This window comes from Tamandua tetradactyla, chromosome 16, assembly GCF_023851605.1.
Source record: "Tamandua tetradactyla isolate mTamTet1 chromosome 16, mTamTet1.pri, whole genome shotgun sequence".
In the NCBI taxonomy this organism is placed as follows: domain Eukaryota; kingdom Metazoa; phylum Chordata; class Mammalia; order Pilosa; family Myrmecophagidae; genus Tamandua; species Tamandua tetradactyla.
Window position 1 is genome coordinate 30,709,128 of NC_135342.1, and position 26,403 is coordinate 30,735,530.

A 26,403-nucleotide genomic window follows, 5' to 3' on the forward strand; every position below is an offset into this window, starting at 1 on the left:
ACTAACTATCTTATAAATACTGTGTGGGGAAGATAAAAATTTCCAGAATCAAAGTGCTTGCAGCTTACTCTGAGGCAGTTCCAACCTTAAATAAGAAAATGCATAACTGCAGGGAACAAAATGGAAATATGCTCACCCAATGGATGGGCTGAGTTTGTGATATCTTTGCTCTTCTTTGTCTCTTAAACTGGACACAGAAGAACTCATCCTAGTTTTCTTTCATTGTTCTATTTCATTGTCCTGATAACTCCCCCACCCCCCGACAAAGGATGAGTCTAGTCTCCTCTGAAGCTGACTTTGGTCATACTAAGCTCCCATCTCCTCTCTCTGTAGTCCACTCTCCACCTCTTTTCCTGAGAGTGAGGCCCCCAGTTCTGCAGTCTCCGTAGCCCTTCCTCAAAGGCTTTACACACAGCTGAGGAGGAGAAATAGAAAATTAAGCAGTCAGCACAAAACAAACATTGAGAGCACTAAACAACACTGCACACACCCACCAACTTTAACTTCTCTGGAAGAATCCTATGATATGTGATACATTATAGGGCCCAAAAAAAGAGCAGAAAATTGAACAGAGTAATCATGGCCAACCCTATGGCTTGCTAGTGCTTCTAGGTTCCTGCTTGGAGTCGGGAGAGTATTGCCATGGGAATGAAGAATAGGATGGGGCACAGCTCCAGCTGCACAGAAAGTACCACATCCAACTTCTCTTTGGTGAAGTTCTCAAAGCACTCAGGAAGGCCGGCAGTATCACTCATTGCATCATTAGTTGGTAAGTATTGGACAATGATCATGATGCTACAGTGTCTGAAGGACATGATTCAGGCAACCAGAACCGCAATCACTTCATACACAGACCAGTGGGACAGCTTGTATTGTATGGGGAAGCCATGCTGCATCAGTGCTTGATGCTGATGCCCACCAGTAACCACATGCTGCAGTACATGTGGCTATGGAAGCCAAAGCCAGTGAGGGCACAGCATATATCACCAAGGGGCCAGAAGAAATCTTTTACCACCTCAGCCATCTTGAAGGGCAGCAACAGTAGCAACAGGATGTCTACCAGTGTTGAGCTGAGCAGGAAGATGTGGATGGGTGCAGGGTGAGGCTGGCACACCCATCGAAGAAGGCTCTCAGTGCCAGGAGGTTGGCAGGGAGACCAGTGAGAAAGGTTATGCTGTAGACGAAGAAAAGTCCCAGGTTTTGGGGGCTTGGAGCCACCTTCCCTGAGGAGACAAATGATGGGTGTCATGGTTACGGACAGGTGTCAACTTGGCCAAGTTGTGGTACCTGTTCATCTGATTGGGCAAGCGCTGGCCTGTCTGTTGCAATGAGGACATTTCATAGGATTAGGTCATGATCACGTCAGCTACATCCACAGCTGATTCCATTTGAAATCAGCCAAAGGGGAGTGTCTTATGCAATTAGTGATGCTAAGTCCAATCATGGGAAGCCTTTTAAGGAGGACTCAGAGGAGACAGGTTCCATTCCTGCTTTGGCTGGTGAGCCTCTCCTGTGGAGTTCGTCCAGGCCATCCATTGGAGTCATCGGCTTCACAGCCTGCCCTGTGGATTTTGGACTCTGCGTTCCTACGGTCACGTGAGACACTTTCATAAATTTTATATTTGCAAGTGTTCCCTGTTGGTTCTGTTTCTCTAGAGAACCCTAACTAATACAATGGGTCAGAATCTTTTCTGATCATGGGTTTCCCAGCTTTCCACACCATGGTGAATCCATTTTCAGCTTCATTGCAACTCTTTCTTCTGCTTCACTGGGTGATTAAATTGCTAAACATTCAAAGTGGGCACTGTTGTGCTTCCTGTGTCTACCATTGTGTGTTATGGAGAAGAAAGGCCTCCTTCCCCTCCAAATTGTTTCTCTAGGACCTGCCTTTTTTCTATTTCTACCATATCTGAGAAAAAGTTGCACCCATAAGAATTTTGGATGTTTCAGAAGCTCCCACATAGGAAAAGTGCTGAGGTTTCCAGGTTCCCAGTAGAAAGGGCACGTCAAAAGGGCCGTGACATATTTTATTCGCCATTGTACATCTAGTACCTAGAGCTATGCCTGGCACAAAGTAGGTACTCAACAAATCTCTGTTAATAATCGAATGGGCATATGAACTGAGGGGAAGGAAACAGCCGTATCAACACAAAGTGGCAGTACACCAAGACTGACTGTTTCCTCAAGTGCACATTCTACCTTGTTATGGCTTTTCTCTCTCTGTCTCAGTCTTTTTTTTTTCTTTTTCTTTTTTCTCCCAAACCATTGAGCTCAAACACAAGGTTTTCAGCTTCATCTCTGGAAATGAGAATTTCCCTAACCTTGAGGGAAAAAGCAGGTTAAACTTAAAATTAGTCCTGGATGCCCTTGATTCCATGCTGAGACTTTCAAAGAAAACCTGTAAGTTTGGGTGTAGTAACAGAGAGGGCTTGTCCTGGGAAGGATGACCAGGACTGAAGTCCCAGACAAGCCCCTCAGATCAATCACATGATTCTGGGAAACTCACTCTTAACCCCTCTAAGCATTACTACCCTCTTCTCTCATTTCTGTCTGAATCACATAAAACCAGTGATTTTGCCAGGGCTAACATAATTTCCAGTGTGCTGCCTGCAAATTAACCCTTTCTCTTCCCTTGAAGAAGGAATTGGCTTTATGTAAATCAGGAATAATCTTAAATCTCCTCATTAAAAGGTAGGCATTTAAAGTAAAACTCGAGTCCTTAACCTTGCACTGGTGACTTATTACTAGTGGCCCATCTGCTTATCCCATCCCTCCTTTGAGAATCTGAGAAGTAGAGCATCAGATTATAGGGAGAGATTTCCTGCCTTGTTGGGACTGTGCCCATCTTTTGTTCTTCTCTCGCTCTTACCTCCTTCAAGGCCCATGCCAACACTATCTCTCCATAGACTTGTCCTGGCTCCTTTCCCATGTCTGTGACCTCCCTTCTCCCTTTCCCTCTCTGGGAAGTAAACCCTGGCTGGGATCAAAGAAAGGGGAAACCTCTATTCCTTTGATCCCATCCCTTCCTAGGGTTGTCATCTCAGAAGGCTCTTCCCTGAACACAAGCCAATTGGGTGCCTTGGCCTTTCCTGGAGGCAGTTGATGGACTCTCAGCTATATCAGGAGTCAGGAGCAGGCGAAATCCTCCCTAATTGGACCACTTTTTCTTCCAAAACAATAACAGACCTTTTATACTTGGAAGCATCACATGGTCAAAAAGAGGAAAGTCAGTAATTGAGCTCTTTCTGAGGCAGCCTGACTCTTTTCACCCTCAAAGTTCTGTCCCCAGCAAATTCTCTCTCTCCCAGAATCCAAATCACACAGTTCCTTTCAGTCTTCTTCCCATTTCTAGTAATCTATTTTGTTTTTTTTTCCATGAACAGTTATTCCAAATAAATCTGCACATGTCAGCTTCTTCTTCCCTCTGTTCTTCACTTGCTTTGCCTCCGTCTTTCCTCGTAAGCCTCCTGACCTTGTCAGTTTCTTGTTCTCTTTCCAGGAAGTTCAGCTGAAGTTGGTTCATAACTCAATCATTGCCTGACTTCCTGTGGTCCTTCAGGTCAATTCTCACAAATTATGAACACGGTGCAAACAATCCAGCAAAATACCTGTGTCCAAGTGGCTGCCAGGGAGGCACTTTTTTTTTTCAACTTTGGAATGTCTTTATCATAGGATTGTGCAAACGTATCTCAAATAGGAGATTGTGTGTATGTAGCGTATTAGCCATTTGTATCACAGACTGGGGCAAATGTAGTTCAACATTTCTGCTTTCAAACCTCAGAGTGCTACTGTGTTGACAGAAAAACCTCTACCAAGCTGATTTGCTGTAATGCATTAAAAGAGTCTTAGCAGAAATATACATTCAATCAAGTCGGTGAAATGACGAATTCAGCTTCTCCCAGAGACCATGCAGAATGCAATATACCAGAAATGGAACATCTTTTAAAAAGGCCATGTTCTGGGTCTTTCTTCCCATTCATTCCCTCTCCAAGGACAAGGGCCTTGCCTGGGGCCATCTTCTCTTCTCACTATTGTTTTCGCCCCAACCTGTACAGGGTCTGTGTTGCTCTCTCATCCCTGGTGGTGCTTTTGAGATAGATGAGCAAAGCTATGGAGATGCTAGGGATGCCTTTGTCTCTCCTCAGGGCATGTGTATCTTGCCATGGGTTATCTGATCTCTTTCTTTCAACTTGACTTAAGAGGAGTGCCCCTCAGTCACAATTTTTCTCCAGAAAGTATCTCTTATTAGTTAGCTCTTCTCTCCTGGACCTCTCTCTTCAAACCAGTATCTCTTTCTATTCCTGCTGGCTGACCCTCCCCAGCTCACATGGTGCCCATACTAAAATGGGCACCTAGAAAGTAGTTTGGGATGTTTTATACACATGCTTGATACACCTTTGGTCTCTACCAAGTTAATTTGTGCCATTTTACTATTGACATTTGATTGAGCAACAGAAAGGTGAAGATTGCGAGACGGGGATGCTCCCATAATCCTAAAATGCTGGGGAGGGGCCTCTTTTTCCAATCCCCATGCCCAGCTCCATAGAACTGATTCCTAGGCCAGAAACAGAATTGCAGAATTCTCTCTTCCAGTAGGACCCTGAGCAGTTCCCAAGACCTTAGTGTCTCTCAATAGTGCCTCCCTTCCCTTCACCCTTAGAAAAGGGCATTGCCTCCTTGGGTAATCCCGTCCCTTCTCACCTGTTAGTGTTGAGTTTGGGTAAGATTAGTTCTTCTAGAGGTGACCATTTTGAAATTTGCCCTTGGAAAGAACCTAACCCATATAGCAGTTTTTAGTTTGCAAAAGCTACCAGAATGCAATATACCAGAAATGGAATGTCTTTTAGAAAGGGGAATTTATTAAGTTATAAGTTTACAGTTTGAAGGCCGTGAAAATGTCCAAACTAAGGCATCCAGGGAAAAATACCTTGATTCAAGAAAGGTGATGATTCAGAGGGTCCAGAACACCTCTATAAGCTGAAAAGGTACGTGGCAACGTCTGCTGGCTTTCTCTCCTGGCTTCTTATTTGATAAGGATTCCCCAAGGGTGTTCTCGTCCTGCATCTCCAAAGATCTCTGGCTGTGTGGACTCTGCTGGTTCTAAAGCTTTTTTCAAAATAGTTCCCTCTTAAAGGACACCAGTAATCAACTTCACCTTGAATAGGTGGAGACACATCTCCATGGAAAGAATAAAAAAATCTCATCCAATAATATTGAATGAGGATTAGAGAACTTGGCTTTTCTGATGTACACAACAGATTCAGACCAGCACAAGCAGGCACCCAAATGCTTGTGGAGTGAAAGGGTGATGGTTAAATGTGCCCTGAAGAGCTTGTTAGTGGATAATACAAGAAGGAGATTGCTTGACCTGCCTTTGAGGTCAGAATCTAGGTTTTTTTGTTCTGTTTTGTTTTGCTTTCCTCCTTTTATTGCCATTCTGTCATCCACATAATGAGTATTGAGACAACCTTGGTCCTGGATCCCTCAAGTCACTGGAGCTGAAGGGGGAATTCAGACTAAGTTGGTTTGTAGAATCATAAGGCTTTATGGAGCTCATACACTGCTGTATCATGGGAATGGACAGTGTAGCGAATCAAGTCTCACATGATTAAGTGATCATTCAGATAGACTGACAAGATATTATTCATGGGAGGTTTCTCCCCATAGCACTTCACTTTTCACAGCCATACCCCCTCCCATTCTTCAACTATCCCAGGTCTCACTCTGTGCCAGGGACAGCTCAAGGCCTGGGTACATGTGTGAACAAGAAAGATAGTGAAGAAGTCAACAAATGAACAGGTAATTTCTAGTGATAGGTCCTGGGAAGGAAGTAAAATAGGGAAATCCAGAGAGAGACTGTCATGGGGCACTTTTTAGATAGAGCTGTTGGGAAAGACCTGGGCTGAAAAGGGATTTTTGAGCGGAGGAGTCAGTCTTGTGAGGAGCATCCCAGGGAGGACAGTGAATACTAAGGTTCTGTGGTGGGAACAAGCTTACTGTGTGGAAGAACCAGAAGGAGGCCGGTGTGGCTGGGCTCTGAGGATGAGGTCAGGTTACTCGGCTTTGTGGGCCATGCAAGAGGGCATGGCTGTGGGCTTGAAAGTGCTGATTTGAGATTGAACTCATTTGACCTTGCATGTCTCATCCTTTGATCTTATCTCTGGTGTTTAATGTGGTCCCGATAAGCTGCTGCAGCCAATCAGAACTGGACAACCTGCCCACCCCGACCCCGCCCTCTGGGTCATGGTCCTCCTGATGTCTTGACAATAGAAACCCACACAGAACAGAGCCTCACTGCTCTCTTCACATCCAGCCACAGCAGATAAGTTGAAAGTCAAATATGGGGACCCTGAAGATGGAATGACTACGAGGCATTTTAAAATGAAAGGGAACCTAGAGCTCTCCAGGTAGCACCAGCCATAAGTAAAGCTATAAAGGCAGCAGCATGAACTAACAGGGGAAGCAAAGAGAAAGTAGAAACACAGACCCAATCAGGGAACTGGGGCCAAGTTAGTCCCTGTTCTCATTTCCCTTTAAACTGGGCTTCCTGTAGAGTACAGCCCCCTGTAGTTCAACTGTGCCCCTTTGAAATCACCCCAACAGTCTCAGATAGAGAAACCTCATCTGCTGCCACCAGCTGCTGCCTCTCCAGTCCCTCACTTCACCATCTCAGAAGTGAGACCCCAGGTTACACCTGCTTTGCCATCCCATCCTTCCAGTTGCTCAGGCCAAACACCTGAGAGACAGCTTTAACTCTTCTTTTTCTCTGACATTTACTCCATCAGCAAATCCTTTCCACTTTGTTCTCAAAATATGTTCCAAATTCAACCACTTCTGCCCACATCCACTGCTCCTACCCTGGTTCAGGCCACCACCATCATCTCTCTCCTATGAGCCTTAGTAATCCCTTGTCCAGCCCTTTGCATCTATTGTTGCATCGTTCAGTCTGTTCTCATACAGCAGCCAGAATGATTCCTTAAGGGGCTGCAGGGATAGTTCAGTGGTAGAATTCTTGCCTGCCATGCAGGAAACTCAGGTTCAACATCTTGTCCATCTACTTCCCAAGAAACAAACCAGCAAGCGAAACAAACAAACAAAAGTTCAACAAATGGTGCTGCAATAACGAGATACTCACATGGAAAAATAATGAAATGTGACTCTGCCATTCAGCATACAAAAAACAAAAAACAAAACTTAAGTAGGTCACATCCCTCCTCTACTCAGAATCATACAGTGGCTCCCCATCTGTCTGATTAAAGCCAAAGACCTTATGATGACCTACAGGTTCTGCTGTGTCAGCTTCCTGCCTCTGAAACTTTTTATCCTCATCTCCTATTAATCTCGCTCCCTCTTTTACTTGAGATACTTCTGTGGAGGTGGATGCAATGTGATATAGTAGGGTCTCTCAGAGGTCAGGACAGCCCAGGCCACTTCCATTTTTTTTTAGGTTCCCAGTATATGAAAAAAAGAATGACAAAATGCTAAAATGGGATTATCACAATTGTAATGCCTCTTTATTTTTTTGCATGGGCAGGCACCAGGAATTGACCCCAGGTCTCCAGCATGGCAGGCGAGAACTCTGCCTGCTGAGCCACTGTGGCCCACCCTGTTGTGCCTTTTAAATATTTATAATAACAGAGAAGCATTCTTAAAATGAAATTTTAAAATGTAAATGTACTGCTCACAAAATAATTATAGGATTTTTTTTTCCCACAGAATTCTTTACAGTGTAGAGCTCAAAATGGGCCACGGGTTTCTAGTTGGGTGCTGTCAAGATATCTCATTTGAGAATAATGTCAGAAGTGTAATTCTGAGGCCTGGCCCAGATGCCCTCCAGACCAATGCTGCAGTGGGGTCTGGTGTGGGCAGATGTTCCCAGTCTGTGATGCAGCATCTGCAGCATTGCTCCTGAGGACAGGATCCAGCCTTGGTCAACAGCTCCTCCCTTCCCATTCTGGTCTTGTGGGGAACCAGGCTCAGTGGTCATTCAGACAGCAGTCAAGAGCTGCATTAGATGTTGTGCAGACACTAAATGCCAAGAGGCAAACCACTGCATCCTGAGACCATTGAAAATAAAATGTTACTTCTTTATTGAACTAGCTGGACTAGCAAAAGCCAACGTTATTCTTCCCTCATACCCCTTCTTCCTTGAGCTTGCATGGCTTCTTTAGGCCCTCCTAGATGGTAAAAAGTCCAGGCCAGTCTAATAATCACATAGCTCCTGGCCAGTGTAATATCAAAATTCCAAACTTTTATATAAGCTGTGTTTCTCCCTCCTCCAGCTCTGCAATACCTCAGACTCACAGCCTACTTAGAAGGGGGAGGGGCATGGTTGGATTTCTTTTTCTTTGTTCCACTTCATTTCATTTCCTTTCCCACTCCTCAGTTGCTACTTTGGACCCATCTAAAGGCCCATCCTATGGGTAGCAAGAAGTTGCTAGGGACAGCAAATATAAAGCTGGATTGGTAGGGCTGTGACCTGTTGGTGATGCCCTCTGGGTTGGGCAGACTTCTAGAGTTGACTTTCTCCCCTGGGGACCTATTACAGTTTCTTCGTCCTCCCCAGGAGGGACCTTCCTCTGCATTTCTCTTGGATGTTGGCAGTTTTCTTCTGCTTGACTACATTTGACTCATTCTCAGCCCCTGACATCCTCTCTGTGGGATTACATTGCTCCTATAGGCTGACCCTTGCATGGAATTATTTATAAAATAACTCCAGGCTGGCTCCTCAGTAAGGGGCCCTTACCTGGTTCAGGGGAACCACACTCTTTTGTCCCACTGCTAAGCTCACTCTTAATGTAACCCTCTGTCCTGTTTGCTCACAAGCTCAAGTGAGTCTCTTATGTTTTGATTTCTCCCAGCAGGCATCTGACACCAGTCCTGTGTCCTTCAAACTTCAGGAACATGCTACATCCCCTCAGTGGTTTCTTTGAGGTTCCTCGATTGTGCATCTGATGGGTGAGTGGAAAACATTCCTTCTTTTTCCTGCTGGTGTTAGAACACAGTGCACTTACAACTCTCTCCCAAAGCAGACCTCACTATCTGCTTCTTCCACTTCAAGCATCTTAATTTGGCTTGAACTAATGCTGACACAATCAGTTTCCAGAGTCTTAGCATTTTCTGCATAAATGGTCTAACAACTCCCATTAATTCAGGATATGGAGATACTTGGTATCTATCAGTTGTTCTTGGCTAAAACTAACATAGCTATGGTTCTTTTTTATACCCTGAATTCACCACAAACATGATCGTCAGGGCTGTCACCTGTAAAAAAAGAATACTGTCTACATCTCAGGATTACTTTACAAGTTAAAGAGATAATCCACCAGAAAAATCTTTGCAAATTTGCAAAGCATTCCACTAACTCTGCTTATTTGTTGTACAAATTACCTGCCAGATAACTTAAAAGCCTAGTGCAACAGTCTCTCTCTTTTTCACTACACCTACAAGAAGAATAACATTCACATATGTAATATAGGCCTCAGGAAGATCAGAGTTTTGAACAATTCCTGGTGTGCTAGTTATAACTTTGTCTCTTCTCCTCCATGGAAGGAGACTTGTAAGTCAACTCCTGGTTACTATAGGGACAACCTTGGTACTACTCTATTTTTTTTTTTTTTCTCTTTTTTTTTTCTCTTTTTTTTTTTTTTTTTAAGTTATTTTAAAAATCTGCTCTCTGGCTGTTGTGATAAGAACTCCTCCTCAGAGGATGTCAAGCTGTTAGTGCTTCAAATGCTGCTGCTATTCCATTCAGTAATTCCTAGACCTCTAACTTGGAGAAAATCCTGTGCCTGTTTTTGAGGGGGTGCCCAGAGACGAGTATAGTGAGACTGTGTTTTGAGCTTATTGTGAATAATTATATGTGACATGTTCACAGGACACAGGTCAGACAGGACTCTGTCTGGGTGCGGTTATCCTGATCTTCACCCTTTGACGTACTTTTTCTATGTTATATGAGTGGGAGAAATGGCAGTGTCCAAAGGCATATGCTGGCCCACGTGGTGGGTAATGAGTCCCTCCCGTATACCTCTCAGTGTTTGCCTACCTTAGGGTCCCTTCTTGATATCCTGCCCTGCTCTTTTTCATCCATCTTCTGGTGACACCTTCCTCAGTTTTTCGTAGGGAAAACACTCCTCCTGCTTTCAATTCATGAGCTTTGAGGACTGGGTGGCTTAAGCATCTCGGGCTCTCAGGGTGGGCACTCAGAGGCCTGAATGTGTTAAATGGTTTACCCACATTATCCCAGCTAACCTCACAGCAACCTGGTGAGTTTTCAGGCAAACTGAATCTCTGTGCCATTTAGTTGTTTTAGCTTGGCCAGAACTCAGGTGGTGAATGTTCTTCCATTATGATTTCTTTATCTAAAAAATACATAATAATATATGAATATCTTCTTATTGTAAAGGAGCCCAACAATACAGAAGTAAAATGTGAAATGCCACTTCACTTCTTGTCATTTCTCCCTTCTTAGAGGTATCCACTATTTTGTTTATACACATGTATGTGCATATACAAATGTATATTTATTAAAAGTGCATAAATGGATTCTTGCTTCCAGTCAACCAAGCATAAGATGCTTCAGGGTGTTCTTCCCCCACAGAATCTTTGAACAACTAACAAAAACTGGCACAGCCATCTTCTTCAAAATTCTGAAAAACACTTACAGGGGCATTGCAGTAACTGGATGAGGGCTAAATCAAGAAAACACAGCTTTAAAAACAGTAAGAGAAGCTTGTGGTTTCTTTGCTGGCCTCTCCCTCAGCCCCTCCTCAGTGTGGTATGGAGCTATCTCTGGGTCCGTGGCTGTGTTCCAGGGTACACAGTAACTCCTGTGTGCATACTGGGGTAGTTGTACGTCAGTGCCAATCTCTGAGTGGCAGTCTGAATGACTGAACCAGGAAGCATATCTGGAACTCACCTTCCCAGAACTTGACCAGCAGTCACAAGCTGTTTGCAGATGGCTAAAATAGTGTTAAAAACAATTAAGTCAAAGAGTCCTGGGGAAAGGATTATCTGCTTTAAGTCAGACAACGGAGAATCCAAGAAGGGGAAAATGTTTAATACATAGGGAGTAGAGGGGGGCATTTGAATTCTTATAGATGGGGAATTCCTAAGACCATGATCCACCAGATATCCAGACTTAAAAACGAGAGAGGACTCTGAGGAAGAACACCCAGTGTAGAGCCAATTTGCAAAAACTGTGAAGAATGTTTTCAGAATAGGTTTGTTTTCATTAACTCTGGCACACAAGGACATCTTTGTCATAGCACTAGCTATATACAAATTTAAGCAATTAAATTAAACTGTACAATATACAACAACAAATTACAAGACAAAAAAACAGGGAAATTATGGTCCATATGTGCACCTAACAGCAGATCCCCATGAAACAGATATTGACAGATTTGAAGGGAAAAATAGACAGTTCTACATTAATAGTAGGAGACTTTAATATACAATGTTCAATAATGGGTAGAACACCTAGAAAGAAGCTCAATAAGGAAATAGAAGACTTTAATAATACTCTAAACCAACTAGCTCTAACAGATATATGTAGAACACTTCACCCAACAGAAGCAGAATGCACATTCTTCTCTAGTGCACATGCATCATTCTCCAGGTAGACCATATGTTAGATCACAAAACAAATCTCAATAAATTAAAAAACATTGGAATCATGCAATATATCTTCCCTGACTACAGCAAAATGAAGCTAGAAATCAATAGCAGAGAGAGAACTGGAAAATTCAGATATGTGGAAATTAAACAGTGCACTCTTCAACAACTAGTGGGTTAAATAAAAAAATCACAAAGGAATTTAGATCTTGAGGCAAATGAAAATGAAAATACAACTTACCCAAACTTATAGGATGCAGCAAAGGCAGTGCTGAGAGGGAAATTTATAGCTCTAAATGCTTACATTAAAAGAGAAGAAAGATCTCAAAGATCTAACCACACAACTGTAGAACATAGAAACAGAAGGACAAACTAAACCCAAAGAAGGCAAATGAAAGGAAATAACCAAGGTTGGAGTGGAGAAAAATGAAATGAAAAATAAAAAAATAGAGAAAATCAATAAAACCAAAAGTTGGTTCTTTGAAAAGATCAATAACATTGACAAACCTTTAGCTAAACTAACAAAGAAACAAAAGGGAGGATGCAAGTAACTATAATCAGTAATGAAATGGAGTAAATTACTAACATCTGCACACAAATAAAAAGGATTATAAGAGGATACTATTAGCAACTGTACACCAACAAATTAGATAACCTAGATTAAATGGATAAATTCCTAGAAACAAACTACCAACATTGGCTCAAGAAGAAATAGAAGATCTCAACAGACCAATAACTAGTAAAGAAATTGAATGAGTTATCAAAAACATTCCAACAAAGAAAAGCCCAAGGTCAGATGGCTTCAATGGTGAATTTTACCAAACATTCTAAGAAGAATTGACTGCTATCCTGATTGAACTCTTACAAAAATTAAAGACGTGAGAAGACTCCCCTGATTCATTCGATGATGCCAACATTACCCTATTACCAAGACCAGATAAAGATACCACATGAGAAGAAAACTATCAATCAATATATCTTAGAAATATAGCTTCAGAAATCCTCCACATAATATTAGCAAACTGAATCCAAAAGCACCTTAAAAGAGATCAAGTGGAATTTAAACCAGTTATGCCAGGGCTGTTCGACATAAGAAAATCAATTAATGTAATATACCATATTAATAAAAAGAAGGTAAAAAAAACCCATATAATCATCTCAATTGACACAGAAAAGACATTTGATAAAAACACTTTAAAAACTCTGAATAGAAGGAAACTTCCTGAACGTGATAAAGGTATATATGAAAAATAACATCATGCTCAGTATTAAAAGATGGAAAATGTTCCTTCTAAGATCAGGATGCCCACTGTCACCAACGTTATTCAGCATTTTAGTGGAGGTTCTAGCCGGAGTGACTAAACAAGAAAAAGAAATAAAAGGCATCCAAATATGAAAGGAAGAAGTTAAACTTTTCCTATTTTCATATAACACGATTATATATAGAAAATCTTGAAAATCCACAACAAAGCTATTAGAACTAATAAACAAATTCAACAAAGTGGCAGGATACAAGATCAACATGCAAAAATCAGCAGTGTTTCTATACATGAAATAAACAATATGAAGAAGAAATCAAGAAAAAAAATCATTTATATACAAACTAGAAAAAATAAAGTATCTAGGAATAAATTTAACCAAGGATACAGACGACTCATGGAAAACTACAACACTCTTAAAAGCACTCCTAAAAGCAGTCAAAGAAGACCTAAATGAATGAAGGATATGCTTGTTCATGGATTGGAAGACTAAATATTATTAAGATGTGAATTCTATCCAAAGTGATTTACAGATTCAGTGCAATCCCATTCAAGATTCCTTCTTTGCAGAAATGAAAAGGCCCATCATCAGATTTATGTGGAAAGTAAGAGGTCCCAAATAGTGAAAATCATTTTAAAAAGAAAAACAAAGTTGGAGGACTTACACTTCCTTATTCTAAAATTTATTACAAAATGACAGTAATCAAAATGGTGTGGTAATGGCACACACACAGATATAGAGACTAATGGAATCAAATTGAGAGTTCAGAAATAAACCCTCATATCTATAGCCAAATGATTTTTGACAAGGGTGCCATGTCATGGGAAAAATAGTCTCTTCAATAAATGGTTCTGGGAAAACTGAATATCCACATGGAAGAGAAGGAAAGTAGATCTTACCTCATATCATATACAAAAATTAACTCAATGTGGATCAAAGATCTAAATGTAAGAACCAAACATATAAAACTCCTAGAAGTAAACATAGACAAGCATGTTCAGGAATTTGTTTTGGGCAATAATTTCTTAGACTTCACACCTATAGCATGAGCAACAAACATAAAATAGATAAATGGGACCTCATCAAAATAAGATATACAAATAGCCAAAAAGCCAAAAGCACCTGAAAAGATGTTCAACATTATCAGCCATTAGGCAAATGCAAATCATAGCCACTATGAAATACCATTGCATGCTTAATAGAATAGCTACTAAATAAAAGAAAATAAGTTTTAGAGAGGACATGGAAAAAGAGGAACCCTTGTTCATTGTTCGTGGGCATGTAAAATGGTGCAGCTGCTGTGGCAAAGTGTGGCAGTTCCTCAGAAAGTGAAGTATAGAACCCTGCTTCTAGATATATACCCAAAATAAATGAAAGCAGGAACTTGAACAGTTATTTGCACATCAGTGTTCACGGTGGCATTGTTCACAGTTACCCAGATGTGGAAGCAACCCAAGTGTCCATCAGCCAATAAATGGAGAAACAAAATGTGGTATGCACATACAATGGAATATTATTATTCAGCAATAAAAGGAAATGAAATTTTGATAAATGCAATAACATGTTGACTGAAATAAGCTAGATGCAAAAGGATAAATATTATATGATTCCAATGCTATGAAATTATTGGAATAAGCAAATTTGTAAGAGTCAGAAAGTAGAATAATAATACAGGTCACCAGGGGCCGTGACTTGGTAGGAAAATGGGAAGTTAATGCTTAATTGGTACAGAATTTCTGTTTGCAGTGGTGGAAAAGCTTTAGTAGTGGATGGTGTTGATGATAGCACAACACTGTAACTGAAATGGCATTATGAATTGTATGTTTGAATATGGTTAAAGGGTTAAATTTTAGGTTGTGTATATATTACTAGAATATGATTTTTTTAATGTGTGCATAAATGGAATATATATATATATATATATTTCTGAAACTCTATTTTCACTTCATATTATGCCTTGATGATCTTTTGGTGTCAGTACATACAGATCTACTGCATTCTTTCTAATGGTTACTTGGTGTTTTGCTTTATGTCTGTCCTAAAATTTTTGCAGCCATTTAAGGTCCATTTTCATAGTTTCATGGCTATATTTATGGGATATATTTAAACAGATATCTATTATTTAGATGGATTTCTAATTATGTAATTGCTGAGGCAGAGATATGCTTTTACAGTTTTGACAGATATTTCCATATTACCTTTCTGGAAATGTTCAGCAGTTTATATTTCCACCAACTATATATAAAAATGCTCGTTTCTATGCACTTTTTCCAGTACTGGATACTTTGAATCCTTTATTAATTTTCTAAAATTATTGATTAATAATGACAATCTTGTTATTTTAATCTATGTTTTGAGATTTCTTTCTACTTAGGTGATCCAAGTCCATTGTAAATTAGTGTGGGAAATGATGGCCTATTCAGTAAATAATGTTGGAACCATTAACTATCCATTTGGAAGATTTATAATTAGATGATAAAACTAGAATCCAGGTATTTTAGATCCAATGTATTTTTAAAAAATATAAAAGTTATATAAGTATGATATAAGAAAATTTGTTTAAATCTTGAAAATGAGAAAGCCTATCTTAGCATGACATAAAACCTGAAAGTCATCAAAGAAATAACAAATTTAAGCACATAAAAAATAGAGCTATGGAAAACTGCCATTAGCAAAGTAAAACAGCACTAATTTCTACATATATGAACAATAAAGGTTTGTGTCCTAATATTCAAACTACCCCTGCAAATAAAATAAGAAAAAAGACAATATAATAGGAGTATGAGAAGAAATGCAAATACCTATAAACAATATGCAAAGATTTTCTGCCTCACCTTTTATTCTTGGAATTAAAATATTTTTGAGACACTAAATTTTAAATATAAAATTTTCAAAAATTAAAATACTGATATTTTCCCTCAGTGGCAGGGTTGTGATATTAGGGCACTCTTACAGACTGTGAGAGAGTAAGGGTTGATTCAGCTGGGGAAGGTAATTTGTCTTTATTTATTAAAATTTGAAATGTGCATACCCTTTGTTTTAGTTTCCTAGCTGCTAAAACAAATACTATACTAGGTATTGACTTAAACAACATCAATTTCTTGACTTATGGTTTTGAGGCTAGAAGAAGTCCAAAATTGAGGCATAAGCAAGGTGATGCTTTTTCCTTGAAGTCTGTAGCATTCTGGGACTGACTACTGGTGATCTTTGATCCATGGCTTTTCTGTCACATGGCAACACGTATTGCGGCATCTTCTTCTCTTTTCTGGGTTCCACTGACCTCAATCATCTAGCTGTTCCCAGTGGCTGCTATTTCTGTAGCCAATTTCCTTTTCTTATAAGGACTTAAACCATATTGGATTAAGGCCCAACCTCATTCACTGTGGCCATACCTTGACAATAACGTCTTCACAGTTCTGATTTACCTATGGGCTCAAACCCCAGGACCAGGGCTAGGACCTGAACATGGCTTTTGTGGGAGACATTATTCAATCCCCAATACCCTTTAATACTGCAGTCCCACTTTTAGGAAGTATAAAGTACACAGTCATTTATGTAAAAGGATGTTCCTTGTAGCATTAATTGTAATAGTGAAAAATTTGAGATACTTAATATTCATTCATCTGTTTATTCCATACCTAATGACTACTGTTTGCTAGGTGCTGTTTTCGGCACTTTGGTATGTGATAATGAATAAAGTAGGCATGATGACTGCATTCATGGGCTTCCCAATCTAGTAGGAGGAGTTATATATTAAACAAATGAAAACAGAGATATGTAAGTGAGATTGTCATAAATACAATGTGAGATGACATCAATGAGGACTTGAGATTGAGTGATCAGGGAAAGCCTCTCTAAAAAGTGACATTGGAGAGAAACCTGAAAGAACGAATTAAACTGGTCAGATACAGCATTGTGGTGACTGTGCAGAGATGGGGAAATTGGCCTGCTTGAGAAACAGAGAGAGTCAGGCTACTGGAGGGATGAGAATGAGGAGAGAGAAAAGAGGCAGGGTCTGATGGGCAGGGCCTCGTAGACCACGATGGGGATTGGGAGGGGAAAGCCATTGAAGGTTTTTAGTCAGGACAGTGACATGATCCAATTTATGTTCCTCAAAGTTCCTCTGACCGTGGTATGAACGAATGGTGATTGGGACAAGTAGAAAGACCAGGTTAGAAACTTTCATAGTAATCCATGTGATAAATAATGGTTGTGGAGTTGGAGAGAAGCAGATTTATACAAGCTATCTTCTGAAGGTAGAAGCAGCAGGACTTGATGCTGAATTGAATATGGGCAGTTAAGGAGAGGACATCAAGAATGGCTCCCAGACCAGTATACACTAATCAGAATGGCTAAAATAAAAATTTTCAAGTGCTGACAAGGATGCAGAACAAGTGGGTCTCTCATATGTTTCTAGAAGGAATGCCAAATGGTACAGGCACTCTAGCAAACAGATCTGTGGTGACTTAAAAGGTTAAACAGAAATTTAATCATATTATACAGCAGTCCCTCTCCTAAATATTTACCCTAGAGAAAGGAACACTTATGTTCACCAAAAAACCTGTGCACAAATGTTCACAGCAGGTCTGTACATACTTGGCTCCAAACTGGAAATAGCCCAAATGTTCTTTAATGGGAGAATGAATAAACAAATGGGCTAGTCCATACTAGGAAATACTACTCAACAATTAGAGGTAACGGACTATTGATATTCAAAGTGATTTGGATGAATCTTGAAGACATTAAATCTGTACTGATTTATTTTAAAATTGTAATAACCATCAGTCCACTATATGTTGTTTTTTGTTGGCATCTAGACAATTGATTTCCTTAATTAGTTTATTCTGGAGATCGTTACTACTCTTTTACCTAAGATTGTCAAGCTGGATGACTTTGTTCTCTATTTGTTCTTTGACATTCAGTTCAGCTTATTCTAGACCTTTAGCATAAGTTTTATTTAACTGATCAGAATTTTTCAGTTCTTGTTTTTCTGTTTCCTGCCCGGCCTATATGGAGCCTTTTTTTTAGGAGGGTCTACTCAGATATTATAGACCCCAGTCAGATTTCCCCAGACCAGACTGGCTTCTACTCAGGAGGAACAAGTCACCTGCATCAGTTTTCTCTGAAGATGAGACCCAGCAGGTTGATAGACTTTCCTATAAAGTCTCTAGATTCTGTGTTTTTCCCATCCTGCACAGTATGTGGGGCTTGTCTGCCTGTGGCTTCCCACCAGCATAAAGTGATGCAGTGCCTTTAACTTTAGCAGACTGTCTCTGCTGGGGGCGTGGTTGAGACTGAGGTGAGGTTGTAGGTTGATATTAATTGCTTCTGTTTTCCAGTCCCTGGGGCCTCAATTTCTTAAGGGAGGGATTTCACCTTAGCTGGACCCTACCCCTCTCCTACAGAAGGCACAGCCTCCGGGTAAGTAACTCCTTTCACCTGACCAGTCACTTTGTCCCTCAGGCAAGCTTAATTCAGCCCTTGCCTGGGCAGTTGGAACCTGAGAAGCCTTGCAGTTCTAGCTAATGAGCTGTTATGTAGTAGAAATAAAGAAAAAAAGATTTTTTTTCAGAGAAGGACTCCTGTTCCTTGGGTTTGTTAATCAAGAGCTTAAGTTTGTATGTTGCTCATGTATCTCCAGGCTCTATGAGCCCCTCCACCCTTGTTTTTAGGGTCCAGCCCTTTTCAAGTATTTTGTGCTGTCCAATCCAAAAAGCCTCTTCCTTTTTTTTTTTTTTTTTTTTTTTTGCCATCAGCCCTGCCCTTCTTTGCCGGGGCAGATCCCCCTAGTAACTTTAGCTCTTATTCCTGATTTATCTGAGCTGGGGGCCTATTTTCAGTAATCAGAATTTGTTAATTAATTCTGCAATTGGAGCTTGGGTGCGCTAAGCCCCTGCTGCTAGTAAAGTCTGTTTTCTTTCCCCAGGGGGAACCAGGCTGCTGTGCCTGTTGGGGACAGCTGCAGACTTCTATGGCTTGGGGAACTTACAGTTCTGTGTGGGGTTACAGCCAATCCAGCTTGTCCAGACTAGTGTACGCTGTGTGTCTGGTCAATGATGTGGCCCCAGCTGACCTGATGTTCCTCGCTATTTACTAGCTAGCTGCTCTAGAGGATGAACTAAATTATACCCCTCACCAAGCCGCCATCTTGCCTTAATCTATCCATTACATGTTAATATAAAATAACGTTTTTATGAAATAATCATACTTTCAAAAAATTTAGCAAGCATAGTGGCATTGATTTATGTTTTTGTACATCTTGTTGATGCCTGGTCTAACAGAAGGCAGACATATGGACTTTGAAAAATTCTCTTGTGTATTTGTGGGAGAGTGAGTTAAAAATGCAATTTTCATTTTAATATCATTAAGAAAATAGTTTTGGAGGGGAGTTCCAGAAAGATGGCAGAATACAGTTAGAGAAGGGACGGGATGGAAACTGAGACGGCAATTCCAGGATGTAAGTGACCTGGGAGGGTCTTCTGCAATTACATAGGGAGGCCCTGGTTGCAAAAACTGAGGAACTGAGAAGTGGAGAACTGGAGACCATCTGGAGGTGGAAACAGCCTAACGTGGAATCCCGGAGTCCTCAGGAGTGCACGGACAGGGAGACAGAGATTAGGAAGTAAGCCAAGCTGGCTTCCTTGAACCCACTACCCTCACTGGTGCAGCCCCATCACCTGCCATTCACCCCACAATCCACGTACCTGAACCTCATCAACTGCCCCCCCCACTCCAAGTGCCCCTGCCCTGCCAACCTTCAATGCCAATACCCGCCTGCACACCAACCCAAGCACATGCACAACTGCCCCAGCCTAACCCATTTCTCCAGCAAAAGTGCAGTCCTGCTCCACCCTTCTGGAGCCTTTTTTGCCCCTTCCTGCCCCCTGCAGGCAGTTGCCAGCATGTAAAGACTGTGGACACATACCTCCATACCCAGCCTACACCTGCCACCAGTCCATACAGTTGTGCAACTCCACCCCACCCAACCCCCGAGCTCTGTGCCCATGTACATCAGTTTACAGTCCTCCCAGAGCTGCACATGCACACAGTCCCCAGTCACGCCCCCAGCTCTGGGCAAGAGCTGACCTGAGTAGCTGGGCCACATCTGACCCCAGCCCACACAGGTGCAATGCTGACCCACTGTCCTGAACTCTGTGCATGTGCACAAAGGTCCCTGAGACCTAGACCAGCACACACCAGTGCCCCGCCTCCCAGACCCCTGCACCTACACAACCACGTCCTCCCGGCGCTGGATGCCCATGCTCACAAGCACCAGTGCAGCATCCCAAACCTGCCCCTAAACCTGCTCTGCAACATGTCACTGCACTGTTGTGCCCCGCTTCCTGCTCCACATCCATCCCGCAAATACAAAGCTTTAGAATACTGAAGGAAGTAAACTTCCAAAGTAAAAAACCAATGAAGATATTTATATGCCATGAAGAATGCAGAAGATCACTAAGGATATCATGATGCAGAAAGATATAGCCCAGCCTAAGGACAAAATTAAAACCCCAGAGGGGACACAGATGTTGAACAACTAGTCAAAGATATTTATATAACTCTATTAAATAAAATAAATGGGATGGCTCATGGCATAAAGGAGATCAAGAAGACCGTAGAAGACCATAAAAAGGAATTTGAAAGAATAAATAGAAAAATAGCAGATATTATGGAAATTAAATATTTGGAAGACCAAATAAAAACCATACTAGAAACACACAACAGCAAATTTGAAGAGGCAGAAGAAAAAATAAGTGAAGTAGAGGGTAGGATAACTGAGTTAGAACACTCAAAACAGCAAATGACCAAAAAGATGGAAAATTTGAATTGAATCTCAGGGAACTGATGAGCAAAACAAAGCGCACAAATATAAGAATCATTGGTGTCCCAGCAGGAGAATAGAGAAGTACAGGGCTAGGAAGAGTAGTAGAGGATGTAATGGGGGAAAACTTCCCAATCCTTATAAAGGATATAAATATACAAGTTAAAGAAGCTCAATGAACTCCAAATAGAATAAGTCCAAATCAGCCTTCCTCAAGACACGTACTAATCAGTCTGTCAAATGTTGAAGGGAAGCAGAAAATTCTGAAAGTGGCAAGAGAAAAACAATTTACTACATACACTCATGTTAGACTGAGTTCAGACTACTCAACTGGCACCACAGAAGTGCAAAAGCAGTGGTATGATATATTTAAGAACCTGAAAGAGAAAGACTTCCAGCCAAGAATTCTGTACCAAGCCAAATTGTCCTTCAAAATTGAGGGAGAGATTAAAATTTTCACAAATGAATCTTGAAAGAATTTGTCAACAAGAGACCAGCCCTACAAGAAATACTAGAGGCAGCTCTGCTAGTTGAGAAAAAAAAAGGCAGAAGAGGGAGGTCTGGAGACGGGCACAGAATTGAAGAGTACCAGTACAGGTAACAAAGGATAAAAAGAGAAAGAGGGAAAAGAATACATAGATCTAACAAATAAAATCCAAAAGATAATATGGTATATTCAAGAAACTCCTTTTCATTAATACTTTGAATGTTGTCATGGTCAGGTTCATGTGTCAACTTGGCCAGGTGGTAGTACCTGTTTGTCTGGTTGGGCAAGTGCTGGCCTGTCTGTTGCTATGAGGACATTTCATAGGATTAAATCATGATCATGTTGGCTGCATCCACAGCTGATTCCATTTGTAATCAGCCAGTCTTATGCAATGAGTGACACTTAATCTAATCAATGGAAGGCTTTTAAGGAGATTCAGAAGAGACAGTCTCTCTTCTCTTCCTGCTTCAGCTGGCGAGCTTCTCCTGTGGAGTTTGTCCAGACCCTCCATTGGAATCATCAGCTTCACAGCCTGCCTTATGGATTTTTGACTCTATGTTCCTATGGTTACGTGAGACACTGTTTTAAATTTTATATTTGCATCTATTTTCTGTTGATTCTGTTTCTCTAGAAAACCCTAACTAATACAAATATTAATGGACTAAAATTACCAATTAAAAGATTCAGGTTGGCAGAATGGATTAAGAAATATAATCCAGCTATATGCTGCTTACAAGAGACTCATCTTAGACACAAGGATACAAATACACTGAGAGTGAAATGATAGAAAAAGATGTTCCACACAGTTGTAATGAATAAAAAAGAAGTAGCCATAATAATATAGGACAAAATAGACTTTAAATGTAAAGACATCATAAGAGACAAAGAAGGACACCATAAATTAATTAAAGGGACAATTCACCAAGAAGAAATAGTGATCATAAATGTTTATGCTCCCAATTAAGGAGCTCCAAAGTACATGGGACAGAAATTGGCAAACCTGAAGGGAGTGATAGATGTATCAACTATAATAGTAGGAAACTTCAATACACCATTTTCCTCTATAGAAAGAACAACCAGACAGAAAATCAACAAGGAAATAGAGAAGTTAAAAAACTTGATAAATGAATTAGACCTAACAGACATATATAAGTCATTACACCACAAAACACCAGGATATACATTCTTCTATTGTGTTCATGGAACACTCTCCAGGATAGATCATATGTTTTGGAGCACAAAACAGGTATTTATACATTTAAAAACACTGAAATTATTCAAAGCACTTTCTCTGATCTCAATGGGATGAAGCTGGATCTCCATAACCACCAAAGAACTAGAACTTTCACAAATATATGGAGATTAAATAACACACTCTTAAACAATCAGTGGGTCAAAAAAGAAATTGCTAGAGAAATCGGTAGCTATCTGGAGACTAATGAAAATGAGAATACAACGTATTAGAACTTATGGAATGCTGTGCTGAGAGGGAAATTTTTAAAACTTTTTTTTAATTAATTAAAAAAATTAACAAACAAAACATTAAGATATTATTCCATTCTACATATACAATCAGTAATTCTTAATATCATCACATAGTTGCATATTCATAATTTCTTAGAATATTTGCATCGATTTAGAAAAAGAAATAAAAAGACAACAGAAAAAGAAATAAAACGATAATAGAGAAAAAAAAAAAGATTATACATACCATACCCCTTACCCCTCGCTTTCATTTACTACTAGCATTTCAAACTAAATTTATTTTAACATTTGTTCCCCCTATTATTTATTTTTATTCCATATGTTCTACTCTTCTGTTGATATTGTAGCTAAAAGGAGCATCAGACACAAGGTTTTCACATTCACAGAGTCTCATTGTGAAATCTATATCATTGTTCAATCATCATCAAGAAACATGGCTACTGGAACACAGCTCTACATTTTCAGGCAGTCCCCTCCAGTCTCTCTGCTACATCTTGAACAACAAGGTGATATCTACTTAATGCATAAGAATAACCTCCAGGATAACCTCTTTACTCTGTTTGGAATCTCTCAGCCATTGACAGTCTCATTTCACTCTTCCCCCTTTGGTCGAGAAGGTTCTCTCAATCCCTTGATGTTCATTCCCAGCTCATTCTAGGGTTTTTCTCAGTCCCTTGATGCTGAGTCTCAGCTCATTCCAGGATCTCTGTCCCATGTTGCCAGGAAGGTCCACACCCCTGGGAGTCATGTCCCATGCAGAGAGGGGTAGGGTGGTGAGACTGCTCGTCATGTTGGCTGGAGAGAGAGGCCACATCTGAGCAACAAAAGAGGCTCTCTTGGGGGTGACTCTTAGGCCTAAATTTTAAGTAGACTTGACCTATCCTTTTTGGGGTTAAGTTTCATATGAACAAACCCCAAGACTGGGGGTGCTGAGAGGGAAATTTATTGCCCTAAATGCCTATATTAAAAAACAAGAAAGAGCAAAAATCAAGAACTTAACTGCTCACCTAGGAGGAAATTGGAAAGAACAGCAACCTAACCCCAAAGCAAATAGAAGAAGGGAAATAACAAAGATTAAAGCAGAGTTAAATGAATAGGAGAACAAAAGAACAATAGAAAGAATCAATAAAACCAAAAGTTGGTTTTTTGAGAAAATCCGTAAAATTGGTGGGCCACTAGCAAGACTGACAAAGAAAAAAAGAGAGAAGATGCAAATAAAGAAAATCAGGAATGAGAAGGGGTGTGTTACCACAGACCCTGAAGAAATAAAAGAAATCCATGAGACAATAATATGAACAACAATAAGCCAACAAACTAGACAACTTATATGAAATGGATAGATTCCTGGAAACACACAAATGCTATACTGATTCAGGAAGAAACAGAAGATCTCAACAAACCAATTACAAGAAAAAAGATTCAATCAGTCATCAAAAATCTTCCTACAAAGAAAAGCCCAGGGCCAGAGGCTTCACAGGGGAATTTAATCAAGCATTCCAAAAGGAACTAACACCACTCCTTCTCAAACTTTTCCAAAAATTTGAGGAAAGTGGAACTCTACCTAACTCATTTTATGAAGCTAATACCATTTTAATACCAAAACTGGGTAAAGATGCTATAAGAAAGAAAACTAGGCCAATCTCCCTAATGAACATAAATGCAAAAATTCTCAACAAAATACTAACAAATTGAATCCAACAGCACATTAAAAGAATTATACACCATGAACAAATGGGATTAATACCAGGAATGCAAAGATGGCTCAACCCAAGAAAATCAATGTAATACAGCACATTAGAAAATCAAAAGGGAAAAAATCACATGATTGTCTCAACTGATGCTGAAAAAGCATTCAACAAAACTCAACATCTTTTTCTGATGAAAACACTTCAAAAGATGGGAAAACATCAGCATACCACAGTGACACCAGGGGTAAATAATGGGGGAAGGGACAAGAGTTAGGGAGAGGTTTAGATTTCCTATTTGGTTAGGGTGTGTTTCTTGACTGTCTTTCTCTTGGGAACAGTGAAATTATCTAAAATTGAGAGCATTGAAGGACTGTGGACTTTGGGCATTATACACGATGCCTAATGAATGCAGGTGATTGAAGGATGCAATGACTGAGTAGATTGGTGAACAATGGTGTATACATATGATCGAATATTGTGCTGCTAGAAAAAGAAATGAAGTTGTGAGGCATGCAATGATATGAATGAACCTGTGGGACATTTGTTGAGGCAAAATAAGCCAGAAATGAAAAAACAATTATTGTATGGTCTCCTTTAGAAAATACTTATAAGAAAACAGGGGCTTGGATTGTAAGCTCTTACAGCAGACACATTTAGTGTAGAGTGGTAGTTGTTATTTCTGGATTATGAGAGGCTGTTTTATGTATGTATAACCTGATATTTAGAGAAAAGAATGAAGCCAATCAGGTGGGGATTAAGGTAATTCAGAATACAGGGGTAGGGAAGACATTGTCTATATGTTAGAGCCATACCTACTCTTTGAGACCAAAGGAAGAAAGGCTTATTCTGTCTGGAACCTAAATTTTCTGTAGCACATAATCTAATTCAACCTATCTAACTGGATAACTCACAAGGAGCCCAGAATGAGAATGGGGACCTTTAATCCTGTATAGCTTAATGTAATGCCTAAAACATCCTAGAATATATTAAGCAGATAATCAAAAGTATTGGCAAAATCCCTTGAGGTATGGGAGAAAAAATATGAAGCTATTAAACTTTACCACCAGGGAGCCCCCTGATTCTGTGTCAAACATTAGGGACACCAAAATCAATAGGCCAGGTCCTTGATCTTGAGGTTGCTCTTGTGAAGCTTATGTATAAAGTGGAGAATCTTAGCCTACCTATAGGTATGCCTAAGAGTTACTTCTGGAGGACCTTTTTTGTTGCTCAGATGTGACATCTCTCTCTAATCTGAACTCTGCAAGTGAAATCATTGCCCTCCCCGCTACGTGGGACATGACATCCAGTGGTGAAAGTCTCCCCGACAGTGTGGGAGATGACTCCCAGTGATGAATCTGGCCCTGGCACCATGGGATCAACAATTCCATCTTGACCAAAAGGGGGGAAAAAAGTATAACTAATAAAGTATCAGTGGCTGACAGTTTCAAATAGTTGAGAGGTTACTCTGGAGCCTCTTACACAAGCTTCAGTAGACATTGCTACTTATCATAACTTTCCAAACCACAACCAAAACCATTCTAGCCAACCCTAAGGAACACCTAGGGCAATATATAAGATTCAACAAAGGTTCCATGTACTAGGATAACTTTCCAGAAACCTACAACCTCCAGATGGGTCCCTGGACCAGATAAGACCTTAAACCTAGAGGGTCCAGGCTCTCCTAGAACATCAGCTAGTTCCATCTCCCTACCCCATATTATTGACAGCCCCTTCCAACATGAAAAAGTTAGAATTGCCATAGCCCAAATACCCTTAAAGAATGGGATGGAAAGATCAAAGGTGATGGTGGAGTTATACAGAGAAGGTAGTGTTTAACAAACCGGTATGATTGCTGAATCAATCATTAAGTTGATATTTCTTTTAGTCTCCATTATCTTAGAGTAGCTATAAGTAAAAACCTAAAATTGTGGAATTGTAACCCATACCGAACTCTGAAATCTTTTCTGCAGCTAATTGTTGTGCTGTGTGTTGAAATTTATTGCCTTTTTTATATATGTTATTTTTCACAAAAAAAGAAAAAAGTT

At 40.2% G+C, this 26,403-nt stretch overlaps 1 long non-coding RNA gene and 1 pseudogene across 1 annotated transcript in view; one reads left to right on the forward strand and one right to left on the reverse strand.

Moving 5' to 3' along the window:
- Positions 1-9,056, forward strand: part of LOC143660238 (uncharacterized) — a 67,973-nt gene extending 58,917 nt beyond the window's left edge. The window contains exon 3 of the long non-coding RNA XR_013163889.1: positions 8,862-9,056. This is a non-coding gene — a long non-coding RNA (uncharacterized LOC143660238). The remainder of the gene's footprint in view (positions 1-8,861) is intronic.
- LOC143659969 (free fatty acid receptor 2-like) lies at positions 276-2,885 on the reverse strand (annotated as a pseudogene).
- Positions 9,057-26,403: the final 17,347 nt, after the last annotated feature.